The 24,343-nt window shown below is 35.6% G+C and overlaps 1 protein-coding gene across 2 annotated transcripts in view; it reads right to left on the bottom strand.

Moving 5' to 3' along the window:
* The window catches only part of TENM2 (teneurin transmembrane protein 2), a 1,969,530-nt gene that overhangs the window by 1,277,736 nt on the left and 667,451 nt on the right, over positions 1 to 24,343 (bottom strand). For both annotated transcript variants that reach the window (XM_040444168.1, XM_040444170.1), the window contains one exon: positions 24,135 to 24,279. The gene's annotated coding sequence lies outside the window, so the exon portion shown is untranslated. The remainder of the gene's footprint in view (positions 1 to 24,134; positions 24,280 to 24,343) is intronic.

Genomic DNA, 24,343 nt, shown 5'->3' with positions numbered 1-24,343 from the left:
ACAAATTCCCTCAATTTTCATTTGTCTGAAAATATCTATTTCTGTTATATAATCTTGAAGGATATTTTTTTCTTTCTATAGAACTCTAGTTTGATAATTATTTTCTCTTGCACTTTATAGTATATCTTCTAGCCGTGCCATAATGTTGAAAAGTCAGATGTGAGTCTTTTATTTGCTTCTTTGAAGGGAATCTTTTTTATGTGGCTGCTTTACTCTTTTTCTTTGTTTTTAGTTTGCAACAGTTATGTGTTATATGCCTAGGCATGGATTAGTTTTTGTGTATTTTGTTTGACATTCATAGAAATTTTTAAATCTGAGGCTTGATGTCTTTCATCAATTTTGGAAATTTCTCATTATCTCCTTACATACATACTATTTCTCTGCTAAACCTTTGTTTCTTTTCTTGTTGGGACTCAAACTGCATGCATTCATGTTAGGCCTTCACATCATATCCTCTATCTTTGACACTTCCTTGTGATTTTCCATACTCTTTTCTGTTTGTGGCTTACTCTGGACATTTCCTTATATATTCTTAGTTGATTAAGTCTCTTTTTGTCTGTGTCTAATCTGCTGATAAACTTACCCAGTGAGTACTTAATAATCGTTATTGTATTTTTAAAGTATCATTTTTTCTTCATTTCCATAATTTTAGCATTTTTTAAAATTTATTCATCACAGAAATAAGGTTAATTTAAATCTACATCACATAACTTCAGTCTCTGCAGTTGAAATGAGTCTGTTTTTATTATCTTTGTGTTGACTGTTATTAATATTTTAAGTTATTTGTGCTAGTTTTATTTATGTTATCTTATAACTTGGTGTGCCATTTTTTAAACACGTGTACTGAATGAGGGCCTGGTGGCTAGGTCGGTTCAGCGTCAGAGTCTTGGTTATGGCTCAGGTCTTAATCTCCTGATACATGAATTTAGCAAAGTTGCAGGATACAAAATCAATGTACAGAAATCAGTTGCATTCTTATACACTAATAATGAAGCAACAGAAAGACAAATCAAGAAACTGATCCCATTCACAATTGCACCAAGAAGCATAAAATACCTAGGAATAAATCTAACCAAAGATGTAAAAGATCTGTATGCTGAAAACTATAGAAAGCTTATGAAGGAAATTGAAGAAGATATAAAGATATGGAAAAACATTCTGTGCTCATGGATTGGAAGAATAAATATTGTCAAAATGTCAATACTACCCAAAGCTATCTACACATTCAATGCAATCCCAATCAAAATTGCACCAGCATTCTTCTCGAAACTAGAACAAGCAATCCTAAAATTCCTATGGAACCACAAAAGGCCCCAAATAGCCAAAGTAATTTTGAAGAAGAGGACCAAAGCAAGAAGCATCACAATCCCAGACTTTAGCCTCTACTACAAAGCTGTCATCATCAAGACAGCATGGTATTGGCACAAAAACAGACACAATGACCAATGGAATAGAATAGAAACCCCAGAACTAGACCCACAAACGTATGGCCAACTCATCTTTGACAAAGCAGGAAAGAACATCCAATGGAAAAAAGATAGTCTCTTTAACAAATGGTGCTGGGAGAACTGGACAGCAACATGCAAAAGATTGAAACTAGACCACTTTCTCACACCACTCACAAAAATAAACTCAAAATGGATAGACAGGAAAATGTGAGACAAAATGTGAGACAGGAAACCATCAAAACCCTAGAGGAGAAAGCAGGAAAAGACCTCTCTGACTTCAGCCGTAGCAATCTCTTACTTGACACATCCCCAAAGGCAAGGGAATTAAAAGCAAAAATGAACTACTGGGACCTTATGAAGATAAAAAGCTTCTGCACAGCAAAGGAAACAACCAACAAAACTCAAAGGCAACCAACGGAATGGGAAAAGATATTTGCAAATGACATATCGGACAAAGGGCTAGTATCCAAAATCTATAAAGAGCTCACCAAATTCCACACCCGAAAAACAAATAACCCAGTGAAGAAATGGGCAGAAAACATGAATAGACACTTCTCTAAAGAAGACATCCGGATGGCCAACAGGCACATGAAAAGATGTTCAGCGTCGCTCCTCATCAGGGAAATACAAATCAAAACCACGCTCAGATATCACCTCATGCCAGGCAGAGTGGCCAAAATGAACAAATAAGGAGACTATAGAGATGCTGGCGAGGATGTGGAGAAACGGGAACCCTCTTGCACTGTTGGTGGGAATGCAAATTGGTGCAGCCACTCTGGAAAACAGTGTGGAGGTTCCTCAAAAAATTAAAAATAGACCTACCCTATGACCCAGCAATAGCACTGCTAGGAATTTACCCAAGGGATACAGGAGTACTGATGCATAGGGGCAATTGTACCCCAATGTTTATAGCAGCACTCTCAACAATAGCCAAATTATGGAAGGAGCCTAAATGTCCATCAACTGATGAATGTATAAAAAAAATTGTGGTTTATATACACAATGGAGTGCTACATGGCAATGAGAAAGAATGAAATACGGCCCTTTGTAGCAACATGGATGGAACTGGAGAGTGTGATGCTAAGTGAAATAAGCCATACAGAGAAAGACAGATACCATATGTTTTCACTCTTATGTGGATCCTGAGAAACTTAACAGAAACCCATGGGGAGGGGAAGGGGGGAAAAAAAAGAGGTTAGAGTGGGAGAGAGCCAAAGCATAAGAGACTCTTAAAAACTGAAAACAAACTGAGGGTTGATGGGGGGTGGGAGGGAGGGGAGGGTGGGTGATAGGTATTGAGGAGGGCACCTTGTGGGATGAGCATTGGGTGTTGTATGGAAACCAATTTGACAATAAACTTCATATATTGAAAAAAAAAACTGATTAAATAGCTAATCTTAGCAGTTAGGCAAGACAGAAAAGCAGTATGGTTCATATGTCTGCTGATTAAGAAAATACATACACACAGACACACATACATCACATATATACATATAAAATATATATACTTGAAATCAAATAAGATTTTCGTTTTGTAACATGTAATACTATATATTTTCCTATTAAATTTTATTATTTAATTACAAATTTACAAGCAGATGCTGAAAGGTGCATGAATCATGCACAGTATTGATTGCATTTTCAGTGCTTTTTTCTCTTCTGTTGTATTAAAACAGAAAGCAGTTTATTACTTCTATCCACAATTAAAATGTAACTATCTTTTGGGTAACTGGCAATAAAGCTATATGCTCATTTGCTGAAAGATATAATTCTAGCAGATATTTTTGCATTTCCCCCCTTTTTCCAGTGACCCAACCTAATCCTCCCAAATATTACTAAAAACTTGCATTATTTTCAAGCCTCTTATTCAAAACCTCATAAAACAGTGGGAAATGGAATTGAGGCAGGGGTGGAATGATGTGGGGTAAAATTCAGGTATCATAAGTATTGCTTTATGGTGGTAACAATAGACAATCAAGTTTAAAATTAATTTAAGCATATATAATTTATCTGGATTGAAATAAACCTATAGGAGGAGGTATTCCAAAGAACTTTATGAAGCTGAGAGAAATTAGTGCATCTTTAAAGCTTTGACAGGGACCTATTTTTTCCTTTTATTACTTTTTAGCTACGTAACCTGTTAGAAGCTACTCATTTCTTTGTCTGTCTGTAAAGTAATCATAATAACAATTCTACTTCTCGGTGTTGTTATCTGAGGATTGACTCACAACATATAAAAGCTTAGAAGAGCAAAGAGAACACAGTACATGCTGAGTAATGTTGCATAGCATCACCATCATCACTAAAATGCAGACAACATGAAGATTTCACCATGGCTTCAGAAAGCCTGAGAAGATGAGAAACATCAGAGGAATCTGTTTTATATGAATATTATACTATACATAAAATAATGGATATCAAAAGTCTCCTTCCTGCTATCCATTGTGAAGAAGTCATTTTTGTGATCTCTACAGAATTCTTTTGAAACAAGGTAGACATGTTACACTGCTCACTCCCAGTGAGTCTGCTGGCTTCATGGGGATGAAATACTCTACAGGATTTGTTTTGATCTTCTCTAAGTAACTTCAGGATCTACAGAAGTTCTTGAAAGATGAAGGAGGATAACGCTTTAAATATTCATTGTCTGGCCTATAAACACAATTTGTACTATATTGTAGGTTAGTAAGTCATATTATGAGTTAATGAATATGACTCAGTGAGGAGTAAGTGACTTACAAATGAATTTTGTATCATATCTTACTCAGAAATTAGGTACTCCCCATATAAGTATAAATTTAAATTTACTTCTTTTTCATATTTGGTTGCCTCCTTTTTGCCTACATGAGTGTAGTCTGACTTGGGTCAGGGACTCAACATGTCACTTTTAATAGAAAAATAATTGACAAATGTTTTCTATAAAGAGTCAGATAATGAACATGCTCACTTTTATGGGCCAGAGGATCTCTGCCAGAACTATTCAAGTCTAATCTTGAAGCACAAAAGTGGTTATAGGTAATATGTAAACAAATAGGCACGTCAATGTTACAATAAATCCTTACTTATGAAAACAGGTGGGTGCCTAGATTTGACCCAAGGACCATAGTTTGCCAACCCCTGAAAAGAAACATAAGGTCAAGCTTTTCTAGCATGGCCTAGAAACTTCTTTGACTTTAATATTGTTCTGATTTACAGCAGTGATTTGGGAAAAATGAAAATTTCTTTAGTTTATATAATGGGAGGCCTGTATCTCAGTCACTCCTACAAAGGGAATGCCTTCCTTTCGATTAACCATAGTTTGAAGCCTTCATGTGGGTTTCTTTTATGGCTAGCACTGTGAGATATTTATTATTTATTTAAAGAATGCAATCTTGTGACTAAAGAATGTATGCATTATTCAAACTGTAATAATTTTTTTTAAGTCTCTGGTATATAAAGATACCTTGAGTGTAAGTGTATTTGAAAAGAATTCTTTCTCTCACATTGTTATGCAGACATCCTTGAGCTGTAACACGATTTGCACATCTGATTCTTTTCAGTATTTTCTCACCAACGCTTTTATGAAAAATACTCTGTTATTTTACAGATAATTTGAAAACTACCATACTTCATATTGTAGGGACTACAGTTTGACATTATCAGGACTATAAAGCAATTTTATCAAGAGGGATAAAGGAAAAGAACTACTCTTTTTTTTCTTTCTTTCCCTTTACTTTTTTTCCCCCCAATAGGAAAGCACAGAGGAAATCCTGAAAAAATGAAATTATCCTTTCAACTTTGGCTCTTGAGCTTAATTTTTTTTTCTTTCTCTTGAAAGACATGATTTCATACCATTTGATAATACTGAGATAGGTATGTTTTACTTAATAATTGGGACAAAGGACTGAAGCTCAAATCCTATGCATAATTTAAATTTTGACATTGACTTTCCATCTGGACTGGGAAAAAAATTAGCTTCTCCCTTAACTTGTACTTACCTATCTTGTTACAATATAATGAAAAGTAATTAGTCAGTGTGAGCAAAACACTTGGAAGATGAGAATGCCTTGTAAGTGCTAGATAATATTAAAGATGTCACTGTTGGAATGAGTGACTCCTGCCAAAATACTTTTAGGAAGAATATTACCTTGTATTTAAAGCCCTAATTTAATTTTCACTAAAATGTTATTGCTTTTTTTGTTAAATAGATTGAATAACCATAAAGCCTTTGATCAAATTAACGCTACCATGGGTGGATTATTATCACATTTTGGTTGGAGCATACACTATGTATTGATCTTAGTGATGTTTTATTCATGTTAGAAATTATGTCAATACAAGCCATTTGGACAGATGGAGAGTCATATACTTAACTACAGTATTTAACTACCTGTCCTTGTTTCCTTAATTTCTGCATTTCATTAAAGAACCATTTTTATTAGTAAATCTAAGAATTAATAAGCTTGATGCTCACATCACTGGGCTTTCCAGTGACACTTTCTATATCACCCGCAGATTAGCCTTCTGGGCACAAAGAGTCATTCTCCTCTCCCCAGAATCTTTACATGAAACCTGCTTTGACATTAGTCAGAGCAGACCAGAATTTAATGATTTTCAAGTACTGGTAAATAAAACTGCATAGATTGCCTCAAATTTGTGAATAGTGCAAAAACAAACATTAATGTAATTAATGGTGAGTAGTTTTTTTTTTTTAATTTTTTTTTCAACGTTTATTTATTTTTGGGACAGAGAGACAGAGCATGAATGGGCGAGGGGCAGAGAGAGAGGGAGACACAGAATCGGAAACAGGCTCCCGGCTCTGAGCCATCAGCCCAGAGCCCGACGCGGGGCTCGAACTCACGGACCGCGAGATCGTGACCTGGCTGAAGTCGGACGCTTAACCGACTGCGCCACCCAGGCGCCCCTATTTTTTTCTACCTTTCTTGCAGATAAATCCTGCCTCATATCTGTTTAAAATAAATATATTTTAATTGGCATGTTGTAACTGACTTTCACTTCTTTTAATATGCAGTGATATAACAAACTCTCTATGAACTTAACTATTTGTAGGTTGGGTTTTGTGTTTGTTCAATCATTAAAAATTAGTGGATAAAATCAAGAGTATGCCCCCTCACCCCCTAATGAAGTATAGAGAATTTAAATAGCTTCTTTGAGTCTGGTAGCATTCAGTATATACTGTTTTTTAAATGCTGCCTTAATCCAATTGTGAGGCTGGCTAGAGACCTGGCAATTCTTCTTGAGCAGCTAGGTTCATACCCCAGCTGCCTCCCTTATCAGGCTCTCACAGCCCTGGCCACTATACATCCACCCAGAACCACGTACCCGATAACCACAGACAACCCTTACATGCTGGACCTCGCTGCAATTATTCAAATTAGCCAATCAAAGTCCTGCTTACCCTGCTGTGTCATTCTTTGCCCCGGAAACCACAGTAAAGATGCTTGCCCACAGTTCCCCTTTCCTCTGTCTGTAATGGAACCCAGGGATCCTCTCTCTGCCACCTACCACCCACAGGTGTGGCCTGTATGCTCAACCTTGGGAACTATGAGTAGAATTAACTACCTTTTCAATGGCAGTCATTTCCTGATCTATGTATGAGCCTTGCCATACCTATATAATAAGCCTATTAAAACAAACTGGAATTATTTTGTTTTGCTTTTTCATTATATCTTTCTCTCTCTCCATAGTTCTCTCCTTCCTTCCTCCCTCCCTCTTTTCCTCTGTCCCTTTCTATTTCTCTCCCTCTCTCCATCCCTTCATTCTTCCTTTCCTTCTTCCCTCCCTACCATTCTTCCTTCCAACAATACACATCTATGCTCTCTGACTTAAAGATGCTTTCTTATAATTTGTACTTTACAACTCTGATATTTGCTACATTTTAAAACTAAGACCAGAGTAATAACAGAAATATCAAGCAGTAGGCCACATGGAGGATTCATCAGGCATTTTTATGATTCCAAGAACAGGGCCATGTAGAAGAGATATTTCATCTAAGTAGGCAGTGAAGGGCTGGCCAGCCCACTGAAGCCAACTCAAGTAGATTAATGAATGTTGTTGATGACCTGCCTTCTGTTTTCAAGGTGCTTCCTGATGACTCCCATGCCACCATGCCCCTGGCTCCCAGTCACTCCTGTCATGGAGCACACAAACTGTAATTATGTCATTGTGATAAGTGGGTCTCATTCATGCAAAATGAGAAAATAGATAAGATGCTAATGTTACAAAAAGAATTCAGTGTATGGAGGTAGATTCGGCCTTTAGTGCTTATCTTAGTTGTTATTTTCTCTGAAAGACCTTCCCCAACTTCTCCTGCTGTTATGTATAGAATAGACTGAATAGATTATTAGAGATTGCTGTTAATGGGTTTGGGGGAAGAGCCACGGAGCAAAGTACCATTTTGATTAGATCATACCAAGGATGGCTTATCACTGGTGATACTGAATTTGATCACCTGGCTGAAGTAGGATTTGCTAGGTTTCTCTACTGTGAAATTGATCTTATTTTCCTTCTTTCCAGACTGTATTCTTTGGAAAGAAGTCACTATACAGAGTCTACACGTTAGGAACAGGGAGTTATGGTCCAATGCCTTGAGAGTGGAATATTGACATAAATTGTTTATAATAATTATGCATGAGAGATTTATCTCTTTTCCCCATTTATTTATTAATTCAATAACTTATATCAGCACAAACTTATGTAAATTTATGGATATTTTATACTTTAGGTCAAATTCTAATTTATGCTTTATCTTATTACTCAAATAGTTTCAGCTTTGGCCACTGAATGTTATTTCATTTGACTGCTATGTCCCTTTAATGTACCTCCTTCATTGTGGGAGCTGTTTTGTTTTGGTTTTATTTTCAGTTTGGTTTTTAGCACTGTCTTACCATCTTACATCACAGGGTGCTCCAAGCTCATCTTGTACATTTTTTGACCCAGTCCTAGAATCAGTCTTTTCTCCATGGAGGCCACATTCTTTTTACTGGAGAATAGTATTTGAAATCAAGACCTTGATACTAGTGTGTTCATTGCTACTGAGGTGTCATTGCTTCTAAGCTTGACAAAACAATGAAGTATATGTGAGTATACTAACGAGAGTATATAGACATATTTATAAGTATTTCCATATTTAACCATCTGTAATTATATTAACCTAAACATAAATTCATATTAATATCTCCAAGTGTAATCCATTACTATCTAGGTCATTTTAGACTTCTCGCTTTGCTTATCTGTAACTTCCCATTTCAACAGTGAGAAACCTGACTCTCACCATTTGCCATCCACTTTCTCAATTGTTCCATTTCAGGATTCATGGGTAATAGCTTCAGAATCACTGAGTCATAAATCTGAGGGAATCAAGCTTACCAACTAGAGTACAGTGCTTATGTAGTTCATTTTGACGTTAATCTTACAGACTCCACTCATTCCCAGTGTTACTTAGGTCAGCACCTTTTCTCCCACAGACTTCAGTGAGATTATTTTATAGGCTTGTAAACACACTTACATTGTTTTATCACATTTTGATTTCCACCCTGGAATCCCCTGCACACCTAAATGATTTTTTTTTAAAAAACTGCGAATGTGCCACTCCTCAGGCTATTAAGTTCTATGAGTTTTGACTGATGCGGTGTCATATATGTAGAGAGAGTATCTTATAGATACCATACTTACAGTATCATACTGTCCTAAAAGTTCCCCTGTGCTTCACCTACTCAACAAACCCCCACACCTTGAGTCTCTAGCAATCGCAGACCTTTGTACCATTGCTCTAGTTTTATCTTTTTCAGAACGTCATACAGTTAGGACCATGTAATTTGTAGAATTTTCAGATTGTCTTCTTTCACTTAGAACCATTAAAAATGAAAATAACCAATAACAATAAAATAACAGTCTTCTTTTCTTTATTAGATCCAAGCTTCTTACCTTTAATATTTTCCTTCTGCCTGAAAAAAAAAAAAAAAAAACTTCTTTTAACATTTCCTACAGAGCAAGTCTGTTAGAGATGGATTCTCTCAATTTTTGTTTGTCCAAGAAAGTGTTTACCCTTTACTTTTGAAGGACAATTTTGGTGGTTTCTTTCTTTTGATACTTTAAATATTTCACTCTATTGTCTCTTTCTTTGCATGCTTCTAATGAGAAGTCTATTAAATCCTCTGTAGGTAAATTATCTGTAAGATACTTAGCCTCCCCTGGCATCCTTCAAAATTGTCTCCTTTTTCTCTTTGTCTTTGGTTTTCTGAAATTTGAATATAATATTCCTAAATGTAAATGTCTGGGTATTTATTCTGCTTGATTTGTGAGCTTCCTTCATCTGTGCTTTGGTGTCTTGCATTGATTTTGGAAAATTCTTAACCATAATTTCTTCAAATACTTCTTCTGTTCTGTTCTCTCTTCTCCCTGGTATTCCAACTATATGTATGCTCATCTTGTGAAGTTTTCCAACAGTTCTTGGACTCCTGTTTTATTTTTTATTATTATTATTTTTCTCTTTTCATTTGAAAACTTTATTTATCTCCAAACTTATGGATTGTTTCCCTGATCATGTGTAGTCTACTGATGAGACAGTCAAAGCCACCTTTCATCTATGTTACAGTATTTTTTAATTCTACTATTTATTTTTGACACTTTCTTAGAGTTTCTACTCTCTTATTATATTGACCATTGTTTTTACATGTTGTCTACTTTTTCCATTAGAGTTCTTAATATATTGATCATAGTTACTTTAAATTCTCTGTCTAATAATGTCAAAATTTTTATCATATCTGAGTTTTGTTCTCATGTTTTTTCTCTTCAGACTGTGTTTTTTCTTACCTTTTAGCATACCTTGTAAGTGATTGGAATTGAGATAAATATATTCTTACTGTTAGGTTTTATATTAATCTGAATAGGAGTTGGTCTGTGCTTTATGTTTGTTGAAACTATAGGTGCCAGAGGCTTCAAATTTCTCTAGAGTACTTGTCTTTCACTCCTATGTTGTCTTTGGATTTCCCTAAGAACTTTTCCTTGGTTAAAGTCTGTGTCTTACAGCTCTTTCAGCTTTAATTCACTGTTATTATCCTGGAGCTTTGTTCATGTGGTGATAAGGTATAGGAGAAGGGAAGCATTCCATAATTTATGAATCTCAATTTTCTAATGGTCATGTGTCCCTTGGCTGTGACTTTCACAAAGTATTTTTAGATCCCTAACTCAACCCTTTCAGGGGTTTGATTTGGAGAAGTGTTATTCCCCACTTTGGATAAGGTTCTAGTAAACTATTTTCTCTGGATGGTAGGCCTTTAGTATGGAGAATGATCTGGGTATATTTCCTAATGGATACTCTTCCCTTTCCCAGCCAGACTCATGAGGGAATCTTTCTCGGCTCTTCAACATGAGAACCTGGTGGGGTTCCTGGAGATAAAGCCCATGAATGTGTGGAGAGTCTCTGAATGTGGCCTCCAGGATTTTCTCACTGTCAAGGGCATCCATGCTTAGCCTCCAAAAGTTTCTTACAATTACCATTTAAGAATTCCTGCTAGTTTATGGATCCAGCAGCTTCTGCTCCAGTTATAGATCCTGGTTATGCCTTTAGGGATTTTCCTTTCTTTGTAAATATTGCCATGGGGGTTTGCCTTGGAACCTCAGTTCTAATGGATACAAGAAAAGACAATGGTTTACAGTTTATTCAGCTTTTCTTGTTTGTTTGTTTTAATAATGGCAGTGATAACTTCCAAGGTCTTTACATGTCACAGCTAGAACTTGAATTTTAATAAGATTTTTATGATATACTGTTAAGTGAAAGAGAAGCATGTTATAAAACATGATATAAAGTGTAAGTTTTTATTATTTACATGCATGCATATATAATGAAAAAAAATACCAAAATATTAACAATTCTTATTTCAGAATTTGGGGAAGAAAGGTTATTTTATGTTATTTTCATCTACTTCTTTCACTGAGTTATCTCAAGTTTCTACAACAAATTATATCATTTTGACAACATATTATTTTTATCTTTTTATTATGAAATATTTTAAACATTATAAAGAAAGTAATAGACAGCTAATTATCCTTTTTTTTAAATGTTTATTTATTTTTGAGACAGAGACAGAGCATGAGCCGGGGAGGGGCAGAGACAGAGGGAGACACAGAAATCAAAGGAGGCTCCAGGCTCTGAGCTGTCAGCACCAGAGCCCGACACGGGGGTCGAACTCACAGAGCGTGAGATCATGACCTGAGCTGAAGTCGGACGCTTAACCAACTGAGCCACCCAGGTGCCCCTAATTATCCTTCTTTAGAGGAAGTGTTTGTCCCGGTTTGTGTTTTAAAAATTTACAAATATGGTATTTAGTATATGTATTGTTCTATAACTCACAAATTCCAGTTTAAGATCTGGATCCCTATGATCCACGAATTTCTCTTCTACATATTCTTGAGCTATTCCCCTATCATAATAAAGCAGGTTTAAAAATAAAATTTACTTTGTATTATAACAGGGCAGAAAATAAAAATTGAAAACAGCCTAAATTTCCACCAATTAGAGAATAGGGAACAAATTAGCACATTCATACAAATTCTGTAGAAAAATTCTGTAGAAAAATTAAAATAGATGCATTAGATCTACATGTTATCAACATAACTAAATCTCCCATAACATTATACTGAATAAACAATTTATAAATATTAAAATGAAAATAGCATTCACTCTTCACCCTGTTTCCTAAATTAATAGTAATATTCTCTTGCTAATAGTTGAACAGCTGTCCTGGAGATCTTCCATTTCACCTATTCCATCCTCCTCAGCTGCTCCAATTCCAACATTTATACTTAAGATATCATCCAGTACTACTTGGATTTCACATGACTCTTCTACATTTTAATGATCATTTTCACTCATTTTGCACATCTTTAAACACTTTTTTATTTTATCCTGAACTAAGGAGTGTCTAAGATGTCATTCTCCGAAATTCGAGAGTACCATCACCTTCTTTCTCTCGTTTTTCCTGTCAATGCAGTCTTGCTGAAAATGTTCCTTTGTCCTCATGAAAATCTTCATATCTTCAGCTTTTCACTGTTTCCTCATTTCATGAGATTTTTGTAGGTATCCCTTGTCTCTTCCCAGCCTTGATAACAGATTAAGCTATTTCACTGACACTCTCATTAATGCCATAGATTCATGGCTTCCTTTTTTTTTTTTTTTAATTTTAGAATTCTGTCAATTTTCAACACTGAGTCTGTCCTTCCCCCGACTCGAGGTCCATTTTCTCTATTCCTTGGCTTCTGAACGTTGCTGGGGGAAGTTACAAAATCCATACCACATAAAACTCACTAATTTCTAACACAATTAGATTTATAGAGCTGCTTGGTAACAACTATCTACATACTGTTTTTTTATTATGTACATGAGGAGGTTTCATATCTTCTCTGGTCTCCTCAAAATCTTTGATTATTTTACTGGCTGGAAATAATCTTGATATCTATCCCATTGTCTTCACTTCTGACAATGTTAAGTTTGTTTAATTTCCTTTATCTTTCTCTTCCGTATCTCAATATGTTGAGCCAGTATTTCCTGCCTCCTTCTGCTTGTAGAAGAAATATGACTCTTTCCTGTCAAAACTGAGAGCTACCTGTATGCTTTTGTTTTGACATCCTACACATGTCATGATGATTTTACTCTTTTACCTTTCCACTTGTATTGTCTATTTCTTCTTTCTTTAGGGCCCCTTCTCTCCTGCTTACAAATATACTTAGACCTCCCGAATCCCAACAGAATTTTATATTTTTCTTGCTGTTACCTTAGGTTATCATCCAATCTCTCTTTTAATCTCTCTTTTACTCTTACTTGCCAAAATGTTACTTTCATATTTAAAATTTACAATTCCATAAAAGACTACCACAATATCAAAGTCTACCACAATTGAGGTTACGTATGTATTAATATTTATCATACTTACTTAAAAAATATTTTTAACAGAAACTAATAAAACATAACTCTAAAAGCACTACTATCTAAGCCCTTCCCCAAAGGCCGTCACTCTCTTGAAGCAGACATTGCCATTCTCATGCATTGTTTGTATTTTGTATTTTTTACATTCTCTATATACAAAACACCTGCACTATTGTTTTTTGTCTTTAAAAAGTTCACAAAGGGTTACATTCTTCAATTTGTTTTCACCTCACTTTAGGCTTTTTGTTTTTAATGTTTGTTTGTTTGTTTGTTTATATTTTGACGGGGAGGGGAAAAATGTGATCCAAGGAAGGGCAGAGACAGAGGGAAACAGAAAATGCCAAGCAGGCTCTGCACTGTCAGCACAGAGCCCAACACAGGGCTTGAACTCATGAACCACGAGATCATGACTAGAGGGGAAATCAAGAGTGGGACGCTTAAGTGACTGAGCTGCCTAGGCACTCCTCACCCCACATTAGGTTTTAAAAATTAATGTCAATACATATAATTCTGTTTTATTAATTTTAACAATTGTATAAATGTGCACTGTATGAATAAACCACAATTTATTTATCTCTTTTCCTTTTGAAGGATTTATATCATTTTCCTTTCTCTACTATTACAAGCATCATTGCCAATATCTCCTTGTCCATGTGGCAGAGTGTATTTGGAGAATGCTGTGAGAAGAGGAGATGCTGGGTTGAAGAGTATGAATAATTTTATTCAGCATTATTAAACTGAACTTCAAGGGGCACCTGGGTGTCAGTCAGTTAAGTCTCAGACTTTGGCTCAGGTCATGATTTCATAGCTCGTGAGTTCGAACCCCATGTGGGGCTCTGTGCTGACAGTTCAGAGCCTGGAGCCTGCTTTGGACTCTTTGTCCCCCCCGCCCCTCTCTGCCCCATCCCTGCTTGTGCTCTATCTCTCTCTGTCTTTCAGAGATGAATTAGCATTTAAAAAAATCTAAATTGAACTTTAAAATGATTGTTCAAATTTACATTCAAACAACACATTGTATTACTGCTTGTTTCCACAAACCTTCACCCACACTTTTTATTATAAGACTTACTTTGTTTTGCCAGTGAGGTGAAAATAAAATTTTATGTTTGTGTAGTTTTTCATTTTATTGATTATTACAACACAGAGCTGCTTTTCCTATGAGTATTGTTCATTTGAGTGTTCTTTTCAATGAATTGGCCATTTAGTAGACTTGTCCACTTTTTATTTTTATTTTTTATTATTGATTCGCATTCACTTATTTATTTAACAACTACTTAGTAAACATCCACTGTTATAGGCACTCTTTTAGGTGCAGGAGAAACTTCAATGAACAAAACAAAATGGCTGCCCTTGTGGAGCTGACATTTCTGAAGGGGTGTAGATAAAGAATGGAATGAAATTAGTAAAATATATAGTCTGATGCAAGGTGACAGGCAAAATGAAAATAAAATGATGCACAGTGAAGGGAACTGTGCAGGTTACATTGTGAAGTACTGTGATCGGGGTAGCGCTTACCGAGGGGAGATTCAAACAGACTGGATATTGCTAAGGGAGTTAGCCAAATAGTTTCTCACAGAAAAAGGCATTTCAGACAAAGGAACCTGCTAGGCCAAAGTCTGTAAGGTAGATGCATGCCTGTCATGTGTTAAGATCAGAAGGGAGACTAGCCTGTGGCTGGACCAGAGTGATTAAGGGAGGAAGAAGTTGCAGGGGAGATGAGAAAGCCACTGTAGGGTTCTGAGCAGAAATCTGCTCTAAGGTTTTAAATGATCATGTGGGTTCTGTGTAGGAATACAATAGCAGCAGAGAGACCAGTGAGGAGGCAATTGTAACATTGGCAAAAGATGATGAGGGCTTGAACCAGAATGGTAGTAACATACATGATGTAAAGTGCACAGATTCTGGATATACTTTGAAAATAAACAGGGACAGGATGTGAATTGTGTGTGTGAGAAAAGAGGTGTCAAGGACTGCTCCAGGAGGGGCACCTGGGGGCTCAGTAGGTTAAGCATTGGACTTAGGCTCAGGTCATGATCTCCTGATTCATGAGTTTGAGCCCCCCATTGGGCTCTGTGCTGGAGCCTGCTTCAGATTCTGTGTCTTCCTCTTTCTCTGTCCCTCCCCCACTCACTGTCTCTCTCTGTCCCTCAAAAATGAATAAATGTTAAAAAAATGAAGAAAAAAAATAAACAACTGCTCCAGGCTAGAGTTTGTCTTGCAACACTGGAAGGAGGGTGGTGCATCAATTGAGGTGGGAAGGCTGGGGGTGGATCACAGTTTGAGATGCCTATTAGTCATGAAAAGCAGAACTGAGTCTGGATGGATAAAATCAGCAAGGGTGTAAGTTAGAAAGAGAAGAGTACCAAGGATTGGGATCTATGGTAGTCTAACTTTAAAGTACTGTATGAGTTCTTAATATAATACATAGGTAATTACATGGGCAGCAAAATTCTCTCAGTCTGAGACTTCATGGCATATACTTTAATACTTAAGTTTTAAAATTTAATATAATTAAATTTATGACTATCATCCCAGTTTTGAGTGCTTTATGTTTTTTTTTTCATAAAATTTAAGCTTTTATTATATTTATTCCTAAGTATCTCACTGGTTTAAATGGTATCTTCTCCAGAGTTATGTTCCTAATTGTTATGTTGTAGGTGCATAGGATATTATTAGATTTTGTACATAGCTCTTTTAAGTTCTAATAATTTGCTTTAGATGTTTTTAGGAATAATGAGTGTATTTTTTTTTCTTTTCCGCTCCCTATACACAATTTTTTCTTTCTTTTTTTAAAAATACAATGTATTGTCAAGTTAGCTAATATACAGTGTATAGAGTGCGCTCTTGGCTTCAGGGGTAGATTCCTGTGATTCATCACATACATACAATACCCAGTGCTTATCCCAGCAAGCACCCTCCTCAATGCTCATCACCCTAGGCACATTTTTTAAAAATCTTTTTCCATTTCTTAAGACCATTATACAATGTAGAACAGAAAAGACAACAAAAGACATTGTTGACTTTTTCCTGACTTTGGAATGAATATTTTGGTTTCAGCTAATGCTATAGTGGTAATCATATTGCAGTACATAAGTGTAGTAAATCATCACAGTGGGGACCTTAAGTTTACACAATATTGTATGTCAATTATATGCCAATTTAAGAGAATCTAATGTAAAAAAAGATTTCTACCTTTTAACATTAAGATGACGGCTTTAAGTTTTTGGTATATACCTTCATCATATTATGGATGTCTTCTTAGATTTCCCGAACCTAACATTTTTAATGAGGAAAGGGTGATTAATTTTGTCATATTATTTTTTTTTGTATCCTTTATGATAACCATGTCATCCTTCCTCCTTTAATCTGTTGGAATATTTAATTACATTAGTAGTTTTTCTAATGCTAAACCACCCATGAATTCATGAAGGAAATCCTTTCTGGTCACAAAGTATTTGTTATACTTTTCTTTATTGGGCATGCTAATAATAGTCTACCTAGTATTTTTGCATATAGAATTTTAATTGACATAGGCTATATATATATTACTTTCCTTGTTTTGCTTCAGTATCAAGGTTATACTACCTTTAAATTAAATTTGCAAACTATTCTCCCGTTTTATCTCTTGTTGAACAGTATGTAAAACCAAAGATTTCATGCTTGTGGAAGATTTGCTTAAAGTCACCTTTAAAACAATCAGGACCCATCAGGTCCATTCTATTCACATATATTTTATATTTTTACTGCATACGTGCTGAACACCTATAGGAGCCTCTAATTGCTCTCTTAACATTCTACATTGCCAGGATGATCTTTGTAAACTTTAAATCAGATCAAGTCACTTTCTAATGGTTTCTTATGGCCCATAAGGCCCTGAGTGATCTGGCCTTGACTGCCTTTCTGACCTCATCCACTGCCATTCTCTCCCTAACCGGATATGTTTCAAGATTAGCAGCCCTCGTTCTGTTCTTCAAACTCACCAAGCTCATTCCCACTCCAGGGACCTTGCACTATGTTGTGGCCTCTGCTTGGAATGTTCTTTCCTTAGATCTAAGTTTGGCTGGATTAATTGCATCATTCATATCTCAGTTCAAAAGTACCTTTCACAAAGGCTTCACCTGTTTTCTCTATTTAAGACATTAATCCCTCCTCCAGTCTCTCTCTACCCATTACCTTGTTCGGTTTTTGTTTGGTTGGTTGGTTTACTAACAGTTACCAATAACTGTAACTTATCTTTTTCTAACACATACCAATATCTGAAGTTAATGTTTTTATTGTTTTTTGTTTGTTTTTATCCCTCCTAACATAATGTAAGCTCCTGCAACATAATGTAGGAATTATTTCTCTATTATCCATTAAAATGTCTCCATGTCCTAGAACAGTGTGAAAACCTAGCAAACAGGTTCTCAAAAATATGTACTGAACACCTAAATTAGTGAATGAATAAAAGGATCAATCTCATTCTTCACAAATATTAAAGGCCATAAGTCCTAATCCTCACTAATCATTCATTCAACATATATTTATGAATCATCTACTTTGTGTTGGATACTGCGAGACTCTTGATAGACAGTGGTGAACAAAACAAGCCCCCTGCTCTCACTGAACTTATACACTGGTAGTGGACAGCAGTAAAAATGAAAACAAGTAAAATGTATTTATACCTTATGGTATTCTGGTAAACCAACTCTCTAAAAAATAAAAGCTCTGATTCATAGAATTTTGCCAATTTCTATGGTGTAAATACTCCCATCAGAGTCAGTTGCAAGCGTTCAGTGTTTTAATGATTGTCAAAATACTTTCAGTGTTTTAACAATATTTTAACAAAAATTAACAAGACCTAACAAAACTTTTGAAAATTTAATAATTGGCTCTCATGAACATGTATTGTTGACTATGTCAGACAGCATTAAGTGATATGGAGAAATATAAAACCTGGACGGATATGAGGGAATTTTGAGAAAAGCAATGTTAGTCTGTAGAGAATGGCAAAGTGACATTTGATCTGAGACCTGAAGGAACTGGGGGACCAATCTTGCAAGCATTTGAAGGAAAGGCATTTGAGACAGAAGAAACAGAAAATACAAAAAGGCCTGAGGGCAGGAGCATGCATGGAAAAACAGGAAGGGTGGTATAGTTGTGGCAGAATGAGCAAGTGGAGAGGAGGGGTGAGATCAGAGGGCCTTAGAGCCCACTTCAAGGACTTCCATTTTTATTGTGAATGAGATGGGGCAACACTTTTGGATTGTAGCAGAGGAATAACAACATTAACAATACATAGTCATTTTAAATTATTAAGAAATGTTGTCATATTCTGCCTCCAAATTAAATAAGAAACCCAACAATATAGTATAGACATCCTACTTAAGTCATTATCAACTCAAGAGTGTATGTAGCAAAATCTTTTCATAAATCTGAAGAGGGATTTTACCCTTACAAATGTAGGTTACAGATATGTGAGCAGCAAATTTCTTGTGGATAACTTGAAACACTTGTGTATAGTTCTGTCAATAACATGTAAATCTGGCAAACACAAATGAATGTTTGGCAATTGTTGGCCTTACTTAGGGTAAACATTATTCCATTATGTCATACTACAAATTTCCTTGGGAGATTATTTTATGATAGTCATTTTGGTTTTTAAGGGGACATCCCTGCATTGGCTTAGTAACAGCATAAAGGATATTCACAGATTTTTATAAAACACTGATTTTTAATGCTAAGACTAGTTTTGATGTGAGTGACTTTTGCGCTAATAGCTTTTTAAAGTGCCACTTAACTGACTATTATAGCTAAAGAAGAATGTGAGTAACACTGCAAGAAATAATTTTGCATTTTGTATCCATAAAGCTTTGGTCTTCGTTTGTGAATTGCACTAATGAGGTCTATATAGTTAATACCCACTCGGCCTTCTTACAAATGCATGCCCTGACAAGAAGAGGGCTGTGTAAGAGAGTGTGAATGGTTCTGCACAAACTCATAAGAAGCATCAGGGGAAAAAAATGAAATAGTTGCCTCTTATTGAGCACTTACTATTTGCCCAGCATAATGCTAAGCTCTTTGCTTATATTATTTTCATAATTTCTTTTGAGCTAAGTATTATTTATAGGTCAGGTTCAAAGAATTTAAGTGAGTCATATAAAGTCATGTAAGTTGCTAAGTGTCAGGGTTAGGACTTGACCCAACAGCCTGTGTTCCCACCTGCCAGGATTTTTCATGTACAGTTAAAGGGTCAGAAGTAACACCACCACATATAAAAAGGCTATATTATGCCAAAGATGTTTCTCCTTTAAAAAATCTTATAAATTAAGTCACTAGAGGTTATGAAAGCTTTATCTACACATATGAACTTTACTTTTCTACCTATCATGAACCACTTAAAGTTCTTTAGTTGACATTCCCAAAAGATATTCCATAGACAACTAATTCCATGGGCTTTTTATGGTGTCATAAGTTAAATTATTAAATTATGGTTGCCAAATTAGTTTGAGATATACTGGGTGAACAAAGCTATAGAGGTTATTGTTGTTGTTATTGTTTGTTTTTTAGGACTTCTTTGATTCTTTAATAATGGTCTTTGTGAATTTCTAAGAGATCAGAAAATTCACTTTATTTCCTAAATATATTTGATTAAAGAATATTTTCTTCTCACATGGTAATCCATGGATTAAGTGCTTTGCAAGAGCATTATTTTGGGCAGTCTCTAACTTATCCTTAAGTTCAAGTTTATAATACAAATTGAAGCATCATATCTTAGAAGAGCGTCTATCCAAGAGTTCAGTATTATGTCTGAAAAGAATCAGAGCCACACACTGTTTGTTTCTGTTTTAAAGACTCTGGCACTTGTTCAGCTTCTGACAGAGATGTGTAGATCTCGCTAAAATCAAAGAACAAAATTGTATTCCTTGAAGATAACTCTTATCACATTCTTAGACACCACAGGGGTATTTTCTTTGTAACTGGTAAGATATTGAACATCACCCAAAAACAAGCTTGCTTGGTTATAGACACTGACTGGAGGCGAAGCCTAGATGCTTTTGTGTTTCACATGGCTATTTCCCATTTACAGTGTGTGTGTGCATGCGTGTGTGTGTGTGTGTGTGTGTGTGCACATACGTGCATGCATGCACACATGTGTATGAGTGTCTGTTTCTGGGAAACACCTTCGGGCAGGTTTTCCTTTTATCAAAATAACATAATTATCAGACTTCAGTCATCTAATCAGCCTGATTTTGCCAGGAGATAAAGCAAATTGTTCCCCAGAACCAGAAAACAGAAGGGGAGGGAATCTTCTAACTAACTGAAAACTTTGCTTCACTGGGTGTGTTTCTTTTTTGCCTTTGAGTAAACTTTTCTCTGAGCCTAGCTCAGAAAATCAAACCAATTACATACTACACGAGGAAGGCATTGTTATATAGAGAGTGGGTTTTGAAGTCTGTAAAGGCTGAATTCAGTTTGACCCACTATCTTCCAAGCCACGTGACCATTATTATTTTATTTTATTATTTTATATTATTTTATTTTATTTTTTTTATTTTTTGAATCAATCATGCATTTATCCAGAAAATAGTTATTGATTGTCTTTTATGTTTTTAGACCTATTCTCATTTCTGGTCTACAAAATGGAACAAGGCAGGTAAGTCTGAGCTTTACTTTCTTCATATATAAATTAGGAATGTATAGGATCATTAGTGAGAATTAAATGCAAATATGTATATAAAGTAGCTAATATAGTGCCTGGCACTCAAAAGGGGATTAATAAATCATAATGATCATAAAACCAAGTATGATAATAATAGTTAATGGTCTGAAGATTTCATATAATCAAGGATATTTCTTTGCATGGGGGAAAAAAGCAGCTGCTTAAAAGTGGGGTTTTTTTTCTAGTAAATAGCTATCATTTCTAAAGTCTTTACTCCTTGAAGTCTAGATAATACAAGATGTTTTAAAGAAAAAAAAATTTCTATCTTAGAGGAGCATCATTTTAACCTGAAGTTACTATGAATGCTCTAATTCATACTGATTTATCAGATTAGTTTACAAATTACCTGGCATGACCTGAAAGAGAAGGAAGCTGAAAGGTACATTTTATTAAAAGAAATATAAAAGATCCTAGGCAAGGGAGCTATCATGAGAACTATAATTGTAAAAGATTCTAAAAACAAAAACAAAAAGAAGGGAAAAGAATCAAAGAGAGAAGGAAGAGGACAGATAGCTACTAAAACTATGCAGTGGGTTCCTATCAGATTGAAAAGAGTTCCTATTAAGTTTCTAGAATCTGCATAAGCAGGAAACCCCTGTCTCACTCTCTTGCCTTATACTGTTCTCTCTTTGTTCATTATACTCAGTCATACAGATCTTCTTCTTATCCATCAAAGTCCAAGTAAGCCCCCTGTCTCACTTACATGGCCTTGAGGTTTTTGCATTTGCCAGAATTCTTCTGTCTATAATGGTGCACCCCAACATTTTCCCATGGTTGGATCAAAGGCATCGGCTCATTAGAGAGGTCTTCCTTTACCACTTGACTTAAGACAGCCCTGGATACTCTCTAACATACCACGCTATTTTATTATTTACATACAATATAATTGCCATTGTATTTACTATAATCCAAAATTTTCTTTTTTGTTAACTTATTTTTTAATTGTCTGAGTCCATCTTAATTTCTATAATGTAATCTCTATATACACAGGGTGGTTGACTATCTTTTTCACTGCTCTACCTCTAGCACTGAGGATTGTGCCTGCCATCTAGTAGGTTCTCAATAAAAAATTATTGAATGAATAAATGATTGAGTGCCAGCAAAGGAAAAAATCCTTCCAAGGGATGTTGAGAAATGGCAAAGAATAACTTTACCAAATTGACAATTTTGCCTAGGGCCAAAGCTGAACATAACATTAATAATGTTAATTGATATTTTCTGGACTAATTTTGACATCTCTAATGAAAGAACTGCTCTTTCATGCATGCAATTTTGGGAAATCGGTTATTATTCTAATCAATGTCTTACTAATTTGAGCAGTGGTTATTTTATATCATCATAAAGGTGTTTTTGACCATGTGTCACATACAGAATTTTTACATTTCTATTTATTATAAAGGAGCGGTGACTTTTTAATTTATGTAGGGAGGATTAGAATTATGTTACTACTTGTTGCATATTACATACTATCAGGAAGAACAACAGATTTTATTTAAATGGATGTTTGGCAAAATATCATTACATTTATTGTATCCCTCAAAAACATATAACCAATTACTTACCTTGTTTCATTTTCTTTTTTTTTTTTTTAATTTTTTTTAACATTTATTTATTTTTGAGACAGAGAGAGACAGAGCATGAACGGGGGAGGGGCAGAGAGAGAGGGAGACACAGAATCGGAAGCAGGCTCCAGGCTCTGAGCCATCAGCCCAGAGCCTGACGCGGGGCTCGAACTCACGGACCGCGAGATCGTGACCTGAGCTGAAGTCGGACGCTCAACCGACTGAGCCACCCAGGCGCCCCACCTTGTTTCATTTTCTTAATGACAAACTTCATTAGTTTAAGACACTTAAAATTTTTTTAATGTTTATTTATTTTAGAGAGAGAGAAAGAGAGAGAGAGAGAGTCAGAGTGCAAGCAAAGGAGGGGCAGAGAGAGAGAGATACACAGAATCCGAAGCAGGCTCCAGTCTCTGAGCTGTCAGCTCAGAGCCGGACACAGGGCTTGAAACTACAAGCTGTGAGATCATGCCTGAGCCGCAGCCAGACCCTGAACCAACTGAGCCACCCAGGTGCCCAGTTTAAGACATTTTTTTAAATCCCACAATTTCCCTCTTTGCTATCACAATACTTCTAAGAATGTCAAATTTCTGCTAACCCACAAATAAGATATTCAATGCCAGTATGTCAAACTCAAGTTCTTATCCAGAGCTCAAAACATCTTGTGCTACAAACAGAATGGCAATTACTGATGCAAAAAACGTATAGCTCCCTCAAGGCTTTTCAGAAATCTTGATTATTTAATCAGTGTTCTTGATTTGTAAGGCTAGCTAGTTGATGGCTCCCAAAATGTGTCACATTGGACATTATCCAGATGGAGTGCCAGTTTTCATTTAAGATTCAAGAGGTAAAACCCAACAAAAAAGGTTTTCCACCATCTCGGACTATAGCTCAACTTATATTAGATGACAAATAAAACCTGGCAGTCTGCTTTGCCCATGATTTCAAAACAGAAACTTCATTGAACTGTCAGTTACCAAATGAGGTGATTAACTCTGATGTTGATTAAAGTTTTATACCATGTTTTTATTACTGACAAGTTTCTTCTCTCTTTTTGGGGGTCTAGTTCTTTCAGTATAATTCTCACTTTATTCCTAAGATTTCATTATGTCATTTATGTTTTGATATATATACTTACTGGTGCTACTTTCAAGGACTTTCTATTGTATGCTTGCAAAATTAATGTATACTATGAATGCATAGGAGGAATCTAAGTCATGCATATTCCTTTCAAAATTATAAATAGGAGGACCATAGTGATGTTCAACTTAACTCTTCTCAGATATGCCTCTCTTTTGTAGTCCTTTCATTTGATGTGTACAAAGTTTCACTTTTTAAAAACTCTGCTCTTGATTTGCAACAATATCATCCCTTAGGTTGATAGATCTCCTAGGAATAGGTGATAGCTACAAGGAAAGTCAGACAGGGATTGGACAACAGCAAGAAGTCAGACAAGAAAATCAATAAATAATGTTCATTAGTAATGATACTAAGAAACTCACATGAGGTTAAAGGTCCAGGAGACTGAAGTCCAAGAGTTGTAGAAGCAATCACTTCAGATTTTCAGGATGGAGAGGAGTCAAGATCCCGGGCTGTGAGGTGCATTAAATGAAGGGCACCAATGGTCAGTCAGGTCAAGAAGCTAGCCTGATCAAAATACAGGATTACATTTGTTGGATGCACCCTCTTATATGACATTTCCCCTTTCTTT

The sequence above is a fragment of the Herpailurus yagouaroundi genome, unplaced genomic scaffold, assembly GCF_014898765.1.
Source record: "Herpailurus yagouaroundi ecotype Mexico unplaced genomic scaffold, PumYag 29, whole genome shotgun sequence".
Lineage (NCBI taxonomy): Eukaryota > Metazoa > Chordata > Mammalia > Carnivora > Felidae > Herpailurus > Herpailurus yagouaroundi.
This window is presented reverse-complemented; position numbering and strand designations above follow the sequence as displayed.